Here is a 20514-nt window from a genome sequence, read left to right on the forward strand (position 1 = left end):
TTTTTTTTATTTTTTTTGATCGCACTTAAACTATGTGTTTATGGTAAGTGCAAAAGGGAAAGGAAAAAAACCCCGACCAGTCCGACGAGCTATTGTCCGAGTATTAGCAAGAAGTGCGAACCTCCAATCCCTATGCACCCGGTTAGGCAACAGCCACGGCCGTTTGTTTTTATTTTTGGTAGATGGCCAAACGAAAGGCAAAAACTGAACCCGAACCTCCCCACCATTACATAATGCGCTCGCAGACAAGTGCTGCCTGGAGCTTCCTTAGTGCCACGCATTTTATGCCGTGAAAGGAGTAAATTAAATGATTAATACGCTTCGACTGTTTCCGCGTTGTGCGGCTAACGTTTAATTATCCATTTCTGGCAGAGCCGTGTTCTGGTTGGGCATTGGAATTCGTTACGGTTTTACGCTTATCAACCAACTGTCAACGCTCCGCACGTGGCTCATTAGGCGCACTAACGAGGGGTAAGGGAGGTGGCCGGTCTGGCGGAGACATCAGCGAGTAGTGGGCAATAAGAAAAACATTCTTTATACCTATACATGTCTCTCTGTCTCTCTCTCCCTCCTCCCACTATCTCCAAGTCGCTCTCTTCCTTGCAAAACAAACAGCAACATTTTTTATACCCTGAACCCATTAAAAATGGGTAAAAAGGGTATATTGTATTTGTGCAAATTGCAAATGTATGTAACAGGCAGAAGGAAGCAGCTCCGACCCCATAAAGTATATATATTCTCGATCAGCATCAATAGCCGAGTCGAGCTAACCATGTCTGTCCGTCCGTCCGTCCGTCCGTCATCGTCATACCACAGAGCTATAAATCAAGTTAATAGCCCAACTTATATTGCCAATCTAAGCCATAAAGATTGGTTAATAAGAACCAAAGTTATATGTAACTGCGCATTTGGATGGCACACCTAGCGAAAAAATCAAGAATTTCTGTATGCATGTTCACACACACACATTCATGCGCGTCTGCTTCGCATTCTACCGCATTCTAACAGCATTGTAATTGTAACTTTCTTCTCTAATGCTATTTTAGCTCGTTTTTTTCTCAATAATGCTAAATTATTGATGTGGCTGTTGAGTAAAGGCATAACTAATGTTGCGGTCTGTCGCGAGTTCGAGCCGTACCTGGGAAGCTATTTTTTGTTTTTCGCTAGTTTGTGTGTTGAGTAGAGTCATCAGCAAGTAACACAGTAACTTTTTTTTTTAATTTATCTTTATTACTTTAAACGAGCGCGTTGCGCGAACTGCATTTGGTGTTGGTATTCACTAGTCGGGAGCTCCCGACTAGAAACTCTTACTTGTTTTGCTTGTCAAACTGTGCAAATCAAGAGCCGTTCTGTGCGCAGGATAAGAGCAGTGTGTGACCATGGACATGACCATCGAGTTGGGTGTGTGAGTATGCCGTGTGTGAGTGTGTGCGTCCAATGTAAACTCCATGGTTAAATACAAACACACAATACAAATAGAAAGCTGGAACCAAACATGTTCATCGAATGGATTCAGTGTATATTATATTAAAAAAAAGAGAATATTTTTATTGGACACTGATAAGATAAATCAAACATAGAAATATAGTCCAAGGAAACAACAATAAAATGAAAACTTATTAAAAGAAATTCAAAGCTTAACTAAAAAATAATAATTGAAATAAAGGGAAAATCAAACAACTAAAAAAAACGTAAGTTCCTGCTAAAAACAATTGATTTTATTTGAAATTAAATCAATGTTTTTTTTTATAAGAAATATTATAAATAAAACAATAAATAAATAAATAAATAAATAAAATCAAACAATTGCTTTTATTGGAACATTAAGAACAATTTTCATTTTATTTCTAGCTTATGAGTTTTCACTAAAGTCAGAATTATTATTAAGGAGCGCACTGTGGCAAAGAACTAGTTCCAAGCGAGCGCACTGCTGCACGTGCCGCACAACGCCGGACAGTTAAGAAACACACACAAATTCGACAGAAAACACAACAAACTAAATGACGAGAAAAAAAGTAGCTGAAAACTCGAGCGAAACCAAGCAAAACAAATACACAAAATATAAGCGAGTAGTGTGCGTGTGTGTGGGTTGGCGAGGGGCGATGTCAATGCCGGATGCTGCCAGTGCCCTTGCCACAATGACAACAACAATAACAACAAGGACAACGCCAACGAAAGCGATCCTCATTTGTATTCCAGACGCGCGCTGCGATGTGAGCGCCGCTCCGAATGCTAACAAGAATCCTCGGCACAGGCTCAACCAGCGAGCTGATGATGAAAGTGGGTGTTGTGCGTGTCTCTGTGTAGGTGTGTGTGTGTGTGTTTGTATATATATATATATATATATTTGTGTGGGTCGATATAGAGGAAGCGCCAAATGTTAAAGTCCCACGACTTAAAGCGGAACCTAAACCGAAAAAAGGAAGTTAACAGCAGCGAACTAATTGAAAATAGGCAGGAGCAAAGCCATTTTCCTTAAGGACTCGCACTAGCCGCATTTCTGTTTTTGGCAGCTTGACTAACGGCCATTTTGTGCTGTGCAAAGGTTTTCATAGCGGCTGCGCAGAGAATTTTCGAAAAGATGTCCAAAAGCGTTAAGATCTTAAGTGGCCCAAATTGTTAACCGGGCCAAAACAACAATAATCAGCTGTTTCTCACACAAACAGCACTAATACACACACACACACACCGACACACAGACACACGCACATGGCCAGGACCTTCGTCTAGCGGAACTCGTTGCTCGTAATTCAAATGCAAAACTCGTGCGAAATTTTGTTGCCTTGTTGTCCTTGCTGCATCCTTTCGATGACGTCATCGCAGACTGAAGCAGAGAGCAGTCGGCAACTTTTGTTGTCGATTTGTAATTCAAAATTTGTTTTCGAATACATTTTCCACTTCGACATTCACACGAGCGCGCTTCCAGAATTTCAAATTTGTTTATTTTTCGCCCGCAACTACCACGCTCTCTCTCTCTCTCTCTCTCTCTCTCCCGCTCGCGCTCTCCTTCTCTTTGTGGCTCTCCGTATTGCTGTCTTTGTCACGCTGCTTTGCTTTCACGTTGACTTTTCATTTTTATGCATGCAGCAGCCGTTAAAATTCAACAGTTTGCAAAAATAAAAAAAATCGCAAAAAAAACAACATATAAAAACAGCTCGATACACAAATATATATGTATATATATATATGCATATGGGAGGCTGCAGCTGAGTGTCCGTGTGTGTGTGCGTGTCCGTGTGCGTGGAAGGGCAAGGTTACGCGCACGCGACGCCTGCGACTCATAAACTAATTTATGATTATTACACAAGAGCTGATTTTTTATGCCCTCCGCGTATCGTACAATAACCCTCCCTCCCTACCTCCCTCCCACCCCACACACACACACTCTCCCACACACACACGGATGTATATAGAGCAAGTGTCATCCCGTTGCGCTCCACTTTCCATTTCACTCGCAGACACATCACATCTCTTCCAGACATCGCCTGCCGCCTCCTTCGTTGAGGTAGATCACGAAAAAGTTTTTATTACAGAAATTTTACTTTTCTTTCCTCTTTTTTTTTTGGGGTTTTTTTTTTTTTTTTGACTCATTTGTTACTTTTTTTTCTTTGCACACAGACACACACACACAGGCGCACAGCATTTGTGCTTTTGTTTATTGTGCGATTTTATGAGCCGGCCATAATTTGTTGTTAATATCGGAAGAGTAAGACGCAGTCTGGCTGTTGGCTGCTGGCTGCTGGCACCGCATTCGAAGGAGGCTCGTCTCTGGCTCATCAGTGATGCAGACGAGCATGTGACCCACTGATATTGAAAGTTTTTATGCACTTGGCGCACACACACACACACACACACACACTTGGCGCCGAGGAGCACAGCAAATGCAAGAGCTTTTGCTCTTGACCTTAGGCAATTTGCATGAAATTCTCATAGCTCAGAAAGAGAGAGAGAGAGAGAGGGTTGTATGAGAGGGAAAATCGCATCCTATTGGCATAATGATGAGCTGGCCTGAGGAAATTGAATGGTTATATTACAATACAGGGTCAATACGTATTGACTCAATAGGTCCTACAAAGGGAAGGGGAAGCAGAGGCCGCTAAGACGAAAGCTGAGCTTGGTCTTGAGCAGACTAAACAAATACAACTAACTAACTTTTTTAAACCAATAAATAACTTTATATATACATAAAAAAATAAATATGAATTTATGGATATAATACATTTTTGAGAATTTCTCTTAAAAAACCTTATATTTTATAGCCCAAATTGTTGTCCGTTTCGGGGCAAATCATATAAAATATATAGAAAAAAGAAAAAGGAGAGCATTTCCCGCCCAAACTCAACAGGGGAAATTTAAAGCTCGTTCTTATTTATCTGCACAAATGTATCTTTTATGCGGCTCTGCTGTTAGTCTGCGATAGTCCTAAGCCTGCTGGATATTTTCATGGCACTTATCGTGCGCTGGAAAATCAACGCATTGCAATCGCAAAACTTAACAAATTTCCTGACAAACCGTCGCATAAGTTTGCCGCGACTAACGGCTGCTGCCACATCGATCATAATTTTCAACTGGCTGTGATTTGTACCAAGTCCTTGAACAATGTTCCCGAGAGAACGATAGAGAGAGAAAGAGAGAGAGAGAGAGAGAGAGAGAGAGACTTGGCAGCGCAGCAGCAAAGCGGAAAATGTTAAAATAACGCGCTAACTTGGTTACCAAGTTTGCGCATTTTTCACTCGACTCGCTGCCAGCTTCCCAGTTGCCGGCCTGGCCTGGTCTCTGCCGGCAGTTTTTCTTTGCCGCCTTCTTTTGTGCAATGTGGGCAAAAGTTTGGCGATGCCGCTGCCAGAGCGTTTATGCAAATGAGGTGCAAACGCATGCACACAGAAAGCAGCAATAGCAACAGCAACAGAGCAGAGCCAGGGGCAAGGCAGTTGCGGGGGCAACAGACATTGCGTCAGGCAGACAAACATGGCGGGAGACGCCCTCCGGCAGGGACAGTTAGACAAACAGGCAGACATTATCCTGTGTCGCTGCTCTGCATAACTTTCACTGACGTAGACAGAAACGGAGCTGGAGTCGGCGAGGGAGACGGGAACGGAGTCGGATTCGGAGACGGAGCGATGCATACTGTAACTGTTTCGATGACGACAATGTGTGTGATTTGTGCGCCATTTTGAAGAGCTGCAACCAGAAAGAAGCAACAGCAGCAGCAAGAAGCGTAGATAAAGAAGCAGTCAAAACAATCGTTCAAGCGAGTTGAGTACGTCAAGAACTGGGCTAGAACAGCCGCTTCAAAGCAGAAATAAAGTTTTTTGTGATAATAATTCATCTGGAAATGGATTCAAGTAGCTTGGAATTAAATAATTTAAATCTATATAACGAATGATATAATTATATAACGAAAAACAATAGAAATGTTTAATTCATAAACTTTTTTGCTGCTCTCTTTTGTTTTCATATTCATCGGGCTTTAAAAAAATATGACTTTACTTTAAAAATATAATTATAATAATAATCAATGAATTGATAACAAACAGAAATAAACAATTTGTAATCTATTGATCATATACTTATAATTAATTATTAATTAAGTGTTTTTTGTTTAGGTGTCATTCTCTCATCATATATATCGATAAATACAAATAAAATAACAAAACGTTGACGAATTTCTTATCCGAAATATCAAATAATTATTAAATATTTCTTGAAAACATATTCCTTGCATTTGTTTATCGATTTATTTTCTAATAGAATGCGCCCAAATTTCGCACAACTACGGCCAAGCCAGTTTTATCACTCATACTTTTATTTCCCCCCCCCCCCCCCCCCCCCCCCTCACTCTCTCTCTCTCTCGCTCTATATCTTTCTCCCTCTCACTGTCCCTCTTTCACTCGCTTTGTCTTCTCATAAAATCTATGTAGCTATGTTATTTTATGGCAACATTTCAATCTGCAGCTACTCAAACATCAGCCAATCGTGCCCCTCAGCTACTTTACCCCCCCGCCATCCTAGACGACTGGCTCCTAGAGCTGTGTGTATCCAATTTATGTCTGGCTGCATTCTTTCTCTCTCCCTCGCTCTCCCTTTCTATCTCTCTCTTTCGCTCGCTCTTACTCTCTCTTATATCAATTCATCATAAAATGAGATTTATGACAAAAACAAAGGCCTTATCGCAGACAGTATTTATGTAGACAGGTTGCAACTAGCACCGGACTCACCAGCCCCCCTCCCCCGTTTCCACCACCTACCAACGCCTGATAGACAGACACGCCATTTGAAATGACAACACACACACACACACACTCACACGAGCCGATTGGGTGTTGAGTAAAGACTTTAAAGCGGCCACAAATCGATAAGCTACAAATTTGAATTTGCAATTTAAAGTAAGTCGTCGGGCATTTTGGGCAATATCAAGTATACGCCGTGTGTGTCGCTTGTTTTTCAATCAATGCCGCAGATTCCCGCACATTTGCCAAATAAGCTTTAATTAAGAAAATGGCACAAGAAGCCAAAAAAAAAATAGATATATATATAATATAAAGCTGAGCTGAGTTCAGGCTGAGCCCAAGGTATGAGGGAGGGGTGAAATGTTTTAAGGGCACATTGGGGGGAACGCATTTTGTTGTTGCTACACCTCAATGCCAGCTAGCAATTATTTATTATTTGGCGTTGCTTTGTTTCGCAGGCCAAACGTGCACAGCTCCCCAATGGGCAGCCCACACACACACACGCACACACACACACACACACACACACACACCGGAAGCAAAAAAAACGGCAATGCGAGCAATACGCATGCGTCTATTTCCTGTTGCTGTGGCAACCCCCACACAGACACGCACACACACACACACACGCACACACACAAGCGCGCAGCATTTGAATATTCACGCATACAATAAACTCAAATACTATAAAAGAAGGTGGACGGTTTGGGACACCTTGCCATGCAAATAAGCGACATTCCCCCGATGGGAGCTTGGTCCCCCGGCCACCCGTCCGCCCGTCCGCCCGACTGCGTCCTGCTGCGGCACTGCTTTCAGCTTGTGTGTTGTTTGTTATTTGTCGCTCCCAATGTGCGTTGGTATGCGTGCGTGTGTGCGTCTGTGTGTGCGTCCTTTCAACCCCCAGCAAATGCGGCACGTTCGTCTGCCTGTCATGTACTCAACACCCCCAAGCCGCCCCCTGTAGGTATTTCCAGTTGGGCAAGGAAAATTGGGAGCAAACTTCTGCGGCAGTCCATGTTGCCATTTTGTGTGTGTGTGTGCGTGTTTGTTGTGGACACTGTCGCCAAATAGAAAAACCCTGCGCGTATGCGTATGTGCACACACACACACACACACACACACATATCCGTGTATATATATGCACATAACTGTGTAGAATCTTGTAGATGGCAATCATTTTAGCAGCCAGGCATTTATTTATATTCGTTTAATCATCGTTTAGATTGAGAGCTTCTTTCCATGAATGTGACAACAATGTTTGACAGAGTTGCCAAATCAACGCATTTTATCGATTTGCCAAAAAAATAAAGAAAAGTGCACAGCGCATTGAAATGGCACAACATGCAAATCAGTTTTGAGCGATGAGCGGGGGCAGAACTCAGCACGCACGACTGCAGAAGGGTTAAGATTGACGGCATTGTACGAGCACACACACACACACACACACACACACGCGCACACAGACAGTTGTGTGCAGATTTGTATCTGCGTTTGTGTATGTGTATTCATAAGCGAGCTACGTCACATACATGTGCACGCAAATGTGAGTATTTGCCAAGCACATAGGCGTAGCTAAGGAGGGGGACAGAGAAGACAGACAATATTGAAAGTTTGATATGTGAAATGTGCAAAATATACTCATTAATTGATTAATTTTGGTATAATTAAATACATATACTCTATACTCTATACTCTACAAACAATATTTGGTGTCCCTAGCTTCTATAAGCTCTTAGATGTGCATGATGCCAAGCTGGAAATATATATATTTTGTATGGTATCGGGTCCTATATATACATGTATATATATTGTAGAAGAATATTAATTTCTCAGAGATCAAATCGCAATGATAAATAATAACTACGTTTATTAGGCTATGTGTCTATCTAAGGCCTGTAATCTAACTCAAAGATAAACTCTTATCGTTTATGCTTTAATCTTCGCATCATCTTACATTCCTTAGAAGGATCCACTCTCATCCCCTCTTCCCTACATACACACGCGCCGTTGCTATATTCACACACACACACACACACACACACACACACTTTCACACAATATCATCAAACATTCACATATTTCAAGTGCTCTGTGATGGAAGGTAGCAGGAGGAAGTGGGGACAGGTGGGGGGGGGGAGAGTTTTGCTATACAAAACGCAGCAGCAGTGGAATTCACATAACCACATCAACCGACTACTCATGCCCCTCAGTCCTGCAATCAGTCAGCCCATCTGCCCTCCCGCCCAATCGCTCACTCCTCACTCTGTCTTGTATTTCGTTATCAATAAAGTGAAATTTAGTTTTGATTTCGTGTTTGTTGTTGTTATTGAAATTCATTGAACCAATTTTAATATTTTATTTGCTGCAGCACGCACGGAAAACGGGACACAGGACACGGGACAACAGGAGAGACAACTAACGGTACGTGAAACCCTTTCATATACATTAAAAATCTATACATGTGTGTGTGAGTTGCGTGCGCTGTCTGCGTATGTAGGTGTGTGGGTGTGTGTGTGTGTGTGTGTGTGACTATTTCCTGTGGCCGCCATTGTCGTTGTTGTTGTCATAATAGCGCGCCTCTGTTTCAGTTGTTTCTTTTTAGGCTTTGTTTTTTTGTCCATTGTTGTTTTTGTTTTTGTTGTTGTTTTGTTTGTTTTTGCGCATCGTAACAAAATTTGAATATTTTTTTCTCGTCGCCGCCCTGCAAATGGATTTTTTTCACAGATTTTCGTTGCCTTTTTTGCTGTTGTTGTTGTTGTTGGTATTTTTCGCTGTGTATGTGTGTGTGTGTGTGTGTATCGCCTTTCGCTTTGTTCGCTCGCTTATGATACCGTTATGATGTATTTTATTGCCACAACAAAACCAAACCAAAGCAACGCAACGCAACGCAACGGCACGCCCCCAAACTGCCTCATAGAGTGGCACTCATCCAGCCCCCAAGCCAGCCACCCCCCACACCCCTCACCCCACGCTGCCTGCTGTTCCCGCTGAACGGAAACCGACGACATTGTAAATTTTGTGCTGCCTCGTTTTTTGCTGCTCGCATTTTTGGCTGTTGGTGCGCGCCATTATAGATATGTTTTCCGATTCATTCAGTTCTGTTTTTTCTTTTTTTTTGTATTTTTTTTTGTTGTTATGCACAAGCCAAAGCCTTTTGTAATTGTTGTTGTCTTTGTGCTTTGATTTAATGTTGATAACAATAACAAGACTCAGCTACAAAAAAAAATATAACCCAAAACTTTGACAGAACGTTGGAAAAAGTGGGCAACAAATAAATAAAAAAAAATAGATTGAGAAAAAATGAACAAACGAAACGAACTTTGACGGAAACAGAAAGGGGTTCATTTGAAGGGTTTGACTTTTATAGTTTGTCCCGGATTCCTTTTAATAGGCCCAATAAGCATGTCTAATGGGCAACAAAAGTAGGTTGCCACAACCAAGAAGCAGGGCTACACGGCAAAAAAATATACACTAATAACAATAATAAATATTAGAACATTTTAGAAATATATTAAAAGAGTTAATTGACTGCCTATGGGACCTACATATACAATTGTACTCTAACCTACTTTAATTTTTTTTTTTTTAATTTTAGTTAGCTTTATTTTCTCACTGTGTACTTAGGGCGAATGTCAAGCGTGTTTTTCCATTAGGTCTCATTAATTTAGTTTGTAGCTATAATAATTCTCATTTATTCTTACTTGGGATTAGTTAGTGTTTATGTCATTGTTTTTATTTGCTCAGCACGCAAATTTTAGTGCCCGCCAGCCCCTCGACCAGACCACGACCCCCTCGCTGTGCCGGCAGCTACTTTAAAGTTGCCTTAAAGCTGGGGGCAGCGTTTGCTGCAGTTTTGTTTTTTTGCCCGCCGCGAGACTCATTTGTTTTTGTGTGTGCAGCAATCGGTAGACAATGCGTAAGGATATGCCAGCAAGGATATGCGAGACAGTCGAGACATACACGCACACGCACACACACACACAGACACACACGCACATTTAAAATTATGCAAATTTTATTGCGCAAACTGCTGCGTGGCGTCGTCGCCGGCAGAGGAAGCATGTTTTACAGAGTCTCGGACACAAAAAGGACCTTACACGGGCGTCGGCGTGCAGTGCCGAGCGCATTGTGCAGGACGTGGCTGCCTTTAAATGAAGAGCAAAGCTTTCATTATGGCAACAATGTTAAAATTATTGAGCAGACGACCCTCGACCCCCGCCAAGAAGACGAAGAAGAAGCATGAGCAGCAGCAACAGCAGTTGAACAAGAAGAAGAACATCCTGTGATCCCCACGCTTCACACCAAGACTAACTAAAAATGCACTTTAGTCCCCGCAGTCGGAATATTGTGCCACAGTTGGCGGCAGCCAGCGTACCGTGAAAATCGGCAAGGCGGCATTTTGTGCTCGAGTGAAAAATTGCTCAACTGTCGGTGGCCGGCACGGAAATGCGCGCCTACAAGGCCGGGGGCAGCAAGCCGAGAAGTTCCGTAGCAGCAGCAGCAGCAATGGCCGTACGTAGTCCAAGCCGACGACACTCCTAACCCAAATCGCTTAGCGAGCGCGCCAAACAGTTTACAGTTGGCGAATGGGCCACAACACCAGAAGCAGACGCAGCAGCAGCAGCCGCAGCAGAAACAACAGCAGCAGCAGCAGCTGGGCGCCAAATGCCGGCACTGGCGCCATCTATCGGCAGTTGGCGAATGATAGCAGCCATTTTGTTTATGCTCGTCTCGCTCGCATGCATGCAGCGCACATAACGCCATCTCGCTCCTTCCAGTCACCTGCGTCAATGCGACTGCGTCGCTCTGGCAACGCCCACTCTCAGAGCGCAACGTCTGCGCATTGCTATACGCCGACGCTGAGCGCACAGCCACGCCCACCAGACAGCCAGACAGAGACACAAGCACACATACACAACGAGACACACACACACACACACACACACACAGCCAGCGGCTGCTTCCAGTGCGAGAAGAGCGCGAGCCAGCTGGCTCGCTCTTTAAGACGATTTTCAACTCTGTTCAAAAGCTTTTTTCAGCACGCGTAAATTTTCAAATTTGAATTTGTGCGCCACAGAAAATGTAGAAAAAAAAAAAAAGAGAAGCAAAGTGTAAAACATGTTTTAGACAACAAATTTGAATTGTATTGCATGCTAAACAAGCATTGCCTAATTACATAAACAAACAGCGAGCCAGAGCAGCGGCTCATTACAGCAATAATTATTGGCATAAAAAGTGGAACGATAACGTTAATTGGGAATCGGTTTGATTAGCATGTGACGTAGCTGCCATGTTTAATAAACACTTTGCATGCCCATTAAAACTCAACTGTGAGCATAACTTGTCAGCTGATCAGCTGTTATTGGCGCTCTCTCTCTCTCTCACACACACACGCACACAGAAACAGACACTGCTGTCGATCGGGCATCTGTGTGTGTGTGCATGCAAATTGTTGGCGCTCTCTGGCAGCGCATTCTCTTAGCTTATTATTCATTTATTTGTTTGTTTTAATTTAATGCTTTTTTGCGCGCAAGGCAGTTTTTGCTCGTGTTTTTTTTTTGTTTTACTCGCTTAGCGATTAACATAAAAATGCATTGAGGTGACTTTTACTTTCAAGGTGATCGAGAACAACAGCAACAACAACAAGAAGAAGAACGAGCACGAGAACAACAACAAAGTGCCAGTCATGGGAGCTGCCTTTTAATTATGTTTAAGCCAAGGGGAGGTCGCTGCTGTCTGCCGCCGCAGGCAGGTGTTTGGCTCAAGTCCTGCGAGTCCTTTTTAGTGGCATATCAATAAACTATTTAGGGTAAGTTTTTATAGATCGCTTATCGCGAGCTGACGGCAACCGACTTTATGAGCAGCTCCCAACGGCTCTCGGGGATCCGTTACATTTTCAATTTGGTCGCGTTACATGCTAATGACACGCTGTCGACGTCGCGGTCGGCGTCGTGAACTTGACCGTGGCTATCAACGTTAAGAGATCTCTCTCAGCTTTTGCACTGGCCACGCAGACGGGCAATTTTCGGAGCGATCTAAGCGTGGACCCGTCCATTAATAATGCTGCCCCGTCGCGTCGGGTTCGTTCGCGTTGCGCTCCAGTGAACTCCAGTTCCAGCGAGGAGCTAGCTGGCTGCATTTTGGGTTTGAGTTCACGCTCCGATCCGGTTATGATACGCTCGATGTATCTCTAGTCGCTGCTCAGCGCAGCGTGCCGTGCATTCCATTGCAATGGCCAGCTAATGGATAGAGCTGTTTCTGTGGCACCGGACTGGGAATGCCATGATAAGCCAAGTTGTTCAATTAGAAATGCGATTTGTGCTAATCCCAAGACATGCGAACAGCTGGCGAAAGTCACCCAGATAAACCGTCGAGCAGCACCTGTGCTAATCAGCCCGCCCCCAGGCAAAACTCTAACGAATTCTAGTCAGCCAAGTAGCTGGCCCGCTTCTTGGAATAAAATGACTGGGATGTTCATCAACAACGCTCACAACACCCAAACGTGACTCCCAACGTTGACTGCCAAAAATGCTGCAAACGCACCCACAGCAGAGACGCGAAGGCGGAGACCCGACCGAAAGCCACAAAGTTCCATAAAAATTATACCAGTTCGCAGCATAATCTGGCAGACATGTGTGAATTTGCGGCATTATCTGCTAGCCAAGATCTGTTTCAGTTCAACAACAAAAGCAACAAACAACAAACTTTGTTCAGATCGCGCTCGCCGCAGTTTTTCCCACAGTCGATCAACATAAAATGAGATACGGAGAGATATTTGACAGTTACGTGATTTCTTTCTCGGTTCACCTTTGCGTTTTACTTCATGTTTATAATTTTTATTTTTATTTGTATTTTTTTATTGTGCAAATTGCAGCAGCAGCAGCAGCAGCAGCAACAGCAACAAAAACATATTCAAATCCAGGACAGTTCGCGCCACCAGATGGCGCTGCCTTAGTGAAGCCACAAACCCAACAAGCCCCCCCCAAAAAATAATATTCAATGCCTGGTTTTAAGGACATGCGTGCTGGCACCAGCCCGCCTCAAAGGAGCCCACGAACATCCCGGTGGAGTTCGTCCGGAGTTTCTGTGGATTTAGTCGACATCGGCAACGATTCGGGGGCGGACGTTGTCGGTCTTTGATGCGGGCAGCAAATGCTGCTATATCATATTTTAGAATATATTATTACAGATCTTTTATATCCAAAACAGGCAAATTTTAACATATCAATATGCTATTTTTTATGAATTATGAGTACTACTATCTATATATTTAGATAATTGCTTCAAATCTAATAATAATACGTAAGCTCGTTGGGTTAGGGCTGGAACTATTAGCGTAAGCCCAATATCGCGGGTATTACCCCTTTTGGCTAAAAGCCCGGGCCTGAAAGACACGCTTGTCTCTATTAGTCGCCTCGTACGACAAGCGATGATATGCTGTGGAGGTATTCTGAAGCCCGCCAACCACACGGACGACAAATAAAGATATAGATATGATTGCGAAATGGTTTATTTTTACCAAACATCGAACCATAAACCAAAGAAGTTGCACAATAAAAGACTTAAACAGAAACCGGCACTATATTGAATTACTATTGAGGGCCCAAAAGTGATCAGACATGGTCTCAACCAATGCGCATAATGTAAATAATATATTTGTGCCGATATCATATTTAGTAATTATATAGGAATGCTGGAGGAAATGAGTTAAAGGCCGATCGAATGGAAAGCAAAAGGTCTCATGCAAACGATTCCCACGATTTTTCCACACTTGACGGTGGAATTTCCCGAAACCCCCTCCCAGCGTGCACCGAACTTAACTACTTTCAAGATTTCAGCTACCCTTAACAGTTTGGACTGTGCGCTGATCACCAGTCAGTCAGTCAGTCAGTCAGTATGTTAGTCAATCAGTCAGAGAATTTTATATGATAAGTAGAAAAGGAAAATTAGAATAGTATCATTACGATTGTGAACAGATACCTGGGAAAGCAAGGTTCGACCCAAATCGGTGTTCAGATCTATTAAAAACTAAGTTCAGAGAAAAGAAATTTTTAGTTTCACGTATGTGAAAAACCAGGCTCAGGAGTCAAACCTTTCTTTGCAGCCCAGTTAATGAACAAACTGGGAATGCCTTAACACCTATTTGTATGTTTCTGGAAGAAGAGTTTATTCCAATGCACCCACAGCTAGACTCGACTGTATCAACTCATCATAGTTTATATCTAATGCTCACATATTCTTGGCATTTCGACGCAGCCCCAGCCAACTATTAGCACCCCCTCCGAATGTATTGTTAGCAACGCTTTTCCATTTTGTGCATCTGCTTTGCCGGAACATTTTCAGTGTCCAAGTGGCGTGGCAAGTCCGGCAACATTCTCATGTTCTTGAATGGCTCATAATTTACCTATGCCAGACAACACCGAAAATGAAATAAAAATTAGCATAATGTTTTTAGATGGAACAAACTAAACTAACAGCGTGCGATGTAGACGCAACATTTCCACAACTTTGCGTTAATTTTCTAAATATTTTTGAAAAATGTTCAAATTGTATTTGTGAGCGACGCGCCGCAGGCCACAGAAAATTCACAATAAAGTGTGGCAACTTTTGCAGCTTTTCAACTTTTCCACCAGCGCTTCAGTTGAATTTTTATAATTTGAAAATTATGAACTAAAATAATTTAATTTTTGTGCTTGGCACGCAGACGACGACGACGCTGACGACGATGTTGAGGAGGATGACGTTGATGCTCCCAGGCAAAAGCAGGTGGGCGTGTTTAAGGCCAGGGACGGACGGGAGGGGGGGCAGCTGTGGCATGGAGTGGGCAGTCAGGAAATTGAGTGCATAATATATAAATATATATATATATTTAGCTAGTTAGCTGGTGTGCACAATAAATACAAAAGCGCGTCGACTTAATAAATATGCATGAGCATTGTGTGCACAAAAGAATGCAACGCCCCCGCTGCCGTCCCGCCCACTGTGCACCTTGAGGCTGGGAGGGCTGCATCCATTTGACATCGCGTGCCGTCGAGTGATTTTCCCGCCGCATTGGCCAATTCTGGCGGCGCATGCTTGGCCCCAGCGGAAAAAAAAATAAAAAAACAAAAACAAAAGATAATAATAATTAAAGCGCGCCGAGCGGCAAAGCAAATCTCAGATTCGAGTGTCATGCAACAACAATCCGAGAATAGCTGCCGCTGCTGCTGCTGCCTTTGCCATTGCCCGAGTCGCCATTTTGGTGGGGCGCCTCACTTCCGGCGACCATTAACACATGTGTGACAAAGCGTGATGGAGCTGCAGCCGGAGTTGGAGTATGAGCTAGATCTGTAGCTGAAGCTAGCTGAGCTTTGCCCAGTCTGGCATTGGGCATTGGCTGACATTTGATTGTTATTTTCCAGGTAGACAAACTGCATCTGCTGTGCTTCCCATTGCGTGTAGTTCATTATATTGTTGTTAATGCCACACTGAGAGAAATCAGAGTCAGGCGAAATGCATCAAAGAGTCGCATAAGTGTGAAAAGTTATTAAGTTTCGATTCTTTTGGGAAAGTAAGGCGTAGAAACAATCGATTTAGGCACACGATAGCTATTGATGTCCATAATTATCGATAAGTGCAATATCGATAAAAATAAATATAAAACTCTGGATATTATGGTTAACTTAATGTAAATTAGCCTTTAATTGACGTGTCGAAGATAAAATACTCCTGTGAAAGTTATTTTACACAAAAGTCTAGTGTCGATATATTATCGATATTTGTATCGATTCTTCCTGATAAAGCGATATTATATAACAGTTCGATAAGTGAAGCTTGTAACTGCTGAGTTTGCTCAAGTCTTTCATATGAAAATTAAATTTAATGAGTAAATGCCAAGTTTTATTTTAGATAACTTTAAAGCCAAAACATTTTTCGGTCTCGTATATTTCGACTCTATTGATCAAAAATATATATGCTCTATGCGGTTTGTTGTCTCCTTCAATGCGTGACATAATTATAATGCGCTCCAAAAAGCTAACTCATCACATGTTCCATGAAAAACTCTCGTGTTTCAATCAAACATAAATCTCACATAAATCAAAATACCAAAAACAAATAAACATCCAATATTTGATAAAAATATATATATACATATATAAAGAGTATATATATTTGCTTAAGTTTTTAGGAAAATTGCGAAATCTTAGAGTACTCAATCTAAACCACCGATGCCCGCTCAATCCCTGTGAGGCCCAACAATGTTCAAGATCAAAGAGTTGCTGTATCGCTATGGACTCTGGACTGTGGAGCAGCCGCTGCCGAACAGCTCCAACTGCACCATATGCTTCGACATGGCCAACGACGAGGACGAGGTCTTGATTGTGCACCGGTTGCCCTGCGGACATTTGTTTCACAAGAACTGCATCTTGCGCTGGCTGAGCTGCAACAACGTCTGCCCCAATTGCCGGCGCGAGGTGCATGCAGCAGCCCCGCCCCGCCGGGAATATCAGCATATGGGCGCCGATCATCAGCCCGTCGGCGCCGCCGTGCTGCTCTGGCCACGCGGTCGTCCACCGGTCTCCACCTACGTGCATCGCCTGCAGCCGGCACTTGATCAGGCAACAAATACAAGAATTTTCACGGAACCATGGTCATAGTTAAATGCAAAGCTAAGCCGTCCATTTTATAGGGTATTCGTTAGCTTATAACTTCAAATTGTTTTTCTTTTCTTTTCTTTTCTTTTGATTTATTGCATTTTGGTTAATGTTCAATATTTTGTGTGTTCGTCTTGGTTTAGAGTTGGTTGTAAATTCATTAAATGTGTGTTTTTTTCAGTGTACGCTTGTTGGCTTTTCGATCGGTCGAAAAAGGAGTTTTTGTATGAAAAACTTATGGTTTTTAAGATATCTTAACCATATTCGGCATTAACTATTTTCCCTGTTCGGTCTGCAAGGGTCTTGAATCTTCGTTCTTTTCTTTTCGGTTGTGTGTTCTTGGTTGAAAGTCGATTGTAAATGCATTCATGCTGGTGTTTTTCTCTCAGTGTATGCTTGTTGCCTTTTGTGTGCCAGCGGCAGCGGCAGTAACAACAACAGACCGACACATCCAAACATTCAACGTTCAACATCCGCCTTCGCAGTTGGCGTCGCAGTCGGCGTCGCCGTCGCAGTTGTCTGGCCAGCACTGCAAATTTCTACATGGCCGCTCAACTGAAAATTGTTTGTGCAGTTTTTAATTTTTTTTTTTTAACATGTTTTTGTTGTTGTTTTGGGGTGCCTGTTGTAAATTGCGATTTCCCGTTGGTTCGGTATTCTTTTTTATTTTTTTATATTTATTATTTTTTTGTACGGCATTTATTTATTATTTTAATTATATTATTTTAATTACAACGTGTAATCAATGCAAAGCGCCCGGAGCTTGTAAATTATATGGATGATGTGCTTAATGTTAAATCGGTTCATTAAAATGACAAGTTAAACCATAAAAAACCACTCACGGTTCGAGGGACACAGTTGTAAATTTAAATTCAAATAAATACGTATATATCTATATATATTTCATTTAATCGCAAGAGAAATTAATGCTAATGCGGTCAATAACAATTACTTAATAATTAGTTTGATTACCCGCAATTATTTATATCAGTTGTCAGTACGAATTTATACAAATATTTATCACTTTGTTTACCAAAAATTTAAAATATAAAATAAAAAATATAAATAAAATAAAATTATCTTAAAAAAAATAAGAAGAAATGAATGCCCTTTTTGTCATTTTGAAAAATCATATAATAGCAAATTGGAAAGTTTAGTTCCGACCGATTATTCACAGCGAAGTCTTATAATAAAGTTCGATGCAACTTTGCAAATAGTTTAAGGTCACAGATGGAAGAGAAGCTTCAAATTAGATATCTATACGAAAACTCATTGCACGCCAGATTGTTTCAATAGAAAATTATAATATATATAGTAGTCCAATGCTTACAGGAACCCTCCAGAAGGGTCTTAAAAGAATCTACATTACAACCTTTACAATGAATCAAAAGTAAAACGAATTAAAAAGCTCCGCTTTTAGAATAAGAACTTCCATATTAATATATATAGATTCTTTAAAATAATTCAGAAATTAAAGTCATGAATGAAGTAGAAAGCGAAATCAATTAAGAACATAAACAACAGATGAAATATTCATATGGTTCACATGAAAATAATATTCAATTTAAGACCAGAAACTTAAACAAATCCCTAGTCCCTGGCATTTGGCTAACGTTTCAGTCTATTGTTCGGCCCAACCCGGGGCTCAGTTTGTGGTCAAGCAAAAGCCTTTAAATCAAATTACCAGCAAACAAGAAAATTTCTTGTACTCGAATCGGCGGGGGTCAGGAATGCAAATTGTCAGCGCCGAAACGTGGTGAGAGCGGGAGGCAGGGAGGGGTCGGCATTTGTTTATTGGTGTAACACGGCATGTTCCCTTTTCGGACATGAATATCTTGAGGAAAAAGACGGAAGTTTGATTTGCTAATGAACCGAAGGGATGTCCTGCTGACTGTAAACTTCTGACCTGGCAGTTAACGGACCGCATACACGTTTGCCCAAAAATATATTGGCCAGAAAATCACATTTGATTTGTTGTTTTTGGCGACTCTTCGGAATGCCAGGCACGTTTGCGTGTCCTGCCACAGGACATTGTCAGGCCATGTAAGGTGTTCTTTTGTTTGTCTTTCAGACATTGCAGCCCTTCAGTTGTCAGCTCGTCAGCTCGTCCGACTTGACTTGTTGCATGCGTCAAGTGGCTGCCAGGACATGCCAGGACAGCTGCCCCTCGTGTGATATTTAAATTAAATTTTAGCGACAATTCCAGATCAAGCGCCAGTTAATGCATGTGTTTTGCTCTATGCCGGAGGCTTCATTATAATCAACCTGACGCCAGTGCCAAACAGCTTTTGTTGCCATTTCATTTGCATGCGATTGCCATCATTTTCCGCCAGCCATACGAAATATATTTACCCAGCCATTTGACTCAATAATAAGCATGATTGTTTATTTGAAGCTACGCCGCAGCCCGCCTTCCGCCAACCGCCCCTCTTACCGCTGCATGCTCTTGAATGCTTTTTATTAAATTGCAGAAGCAACTGGCAAAATTTATTGCAATTTTTTTTTTATTATATGTATATTTTACTGAACGTCTTTGGCTCTAACCTTCAACCGTTAGCGCTGCCATTAGCTGGAAAGCCTCGCTGGCAGCTGGCCCGCCCCCTCAGGCAGACTAACGCCCTCCTGTCTGCTTTTGTTTTTGAAGTAGGCAACATTGTGCAAGTGCAAGGCGAACAAAAAATAAAAATATCAAAAAAAAAAAGAAAGCTAAAGAAATAACATGGGGAACTTAAGTAAACATTAATTTACATAACTTCTGTGCAAATGACGACAACGGGCAGCGGCGACGCGGCGACGACGACGACGTGGGCGCGGGCACGGGCATGGGCGTGGGCTGGGCCACACGATGCCTGGGCACTGAAACAGAAGCCGGATCTGGGCCCGGACGCAGGCGTCAGAGCTCTTGTAGCCCGGCGTTATTAAAAAATTTAAAGCATGTTTTGCGGCGCGGCGCAGGACGCGGTGGCAGGACGAGCGCAGAGCGCTTGAAACACTGGCAATATGGCTCTGCTTAGTTGTCAACGCCCCAACTTGTGTGTGCCTGAATGTGTGTGTGTGTGTGTGTTTGTGTGCCTGAGTGTGTGTTGGGCTGTGCTGGGCTGTTTGTGTTTGTGATCGACTGCGCACATAAGCAAGCAGCGTGCTTCTCTTCTTTTTTTTTTTTTTCATTTCCTTGTAGCAGCAACCGGCGATTGTGTCAGAGAAGTGCCAGCGTCTGTTTTCAATGTTGCCAGAGTCATTTCCTTTTGTAGCCACTTGTGTGTGTGGCAATTGGAGTACGGGCAAGAAGCAGCGTTTAGCATGCAGCCAACCAGACGAGAGAATGCGCTACAGGGCCACAGAATGTATGTGTGTAAAATAGGGCAGAAGTCCTGTGTGCTGGTTGCATTATACTGTTCGAGATTTTGAATATAGAATAGGGTTTCGAAAGCAAATAAATATAATGTAGCCAAAGCTAAATTATTTGTATACAAAAGAGTAGTCTTCGTAAGCTTCCTTTTGGGCTCGAAAGTGAGTACTAAGATAGAAGTTTGGAAACACTTCAACTGGAACGCATACAAACATGCTTTGCATATGTGAATTCATGGGTCTGCTTGGCTTAGTTATCTAAAAGTTGAGCTAGCAAGCGCGAGATCGCTGGTTCTAACTAC

The 20514-nt window shown here is 42.4% G+C and overlaps 1 long non-coding RNA gene across 1 annotated transcript; it reads left to right on the forward strand.

The window, feature by feature from the left end:
* Positions 1 to 12048: 12048 nt before the first annotated feature.
* On the forward strand, positions 12049 to 13454 carry LOC116650666 (uncharacterized). Its single transcript, XR_004303688.2, has 2 exons — positions 12049 to 13011; positions 13105 to 13454. It is a non-coding gene; the product is annotated as an uncharacterized lncRNA (long non-coding RNA).
* Positions 13455 to 20514: the final 7060 nt, after the last annotated feature.

The sequence above is a fragment of the Drosophila virilis genome, chromosome 3 (assembly GCF_030788295.1).
Source record: "Drosophila virilis strain 15010-1051.87 chromosome 3, Dvir_AGI_RSII-ME, whole genome shotgun sequence".
Classification (NCBI taxonomy): domain Eukaryota; kingdom Metazoa; phylum Arthropoda; class Insecta; order Diptera; family Drosophilidae; genus Drosophila; species Drosophila virilis.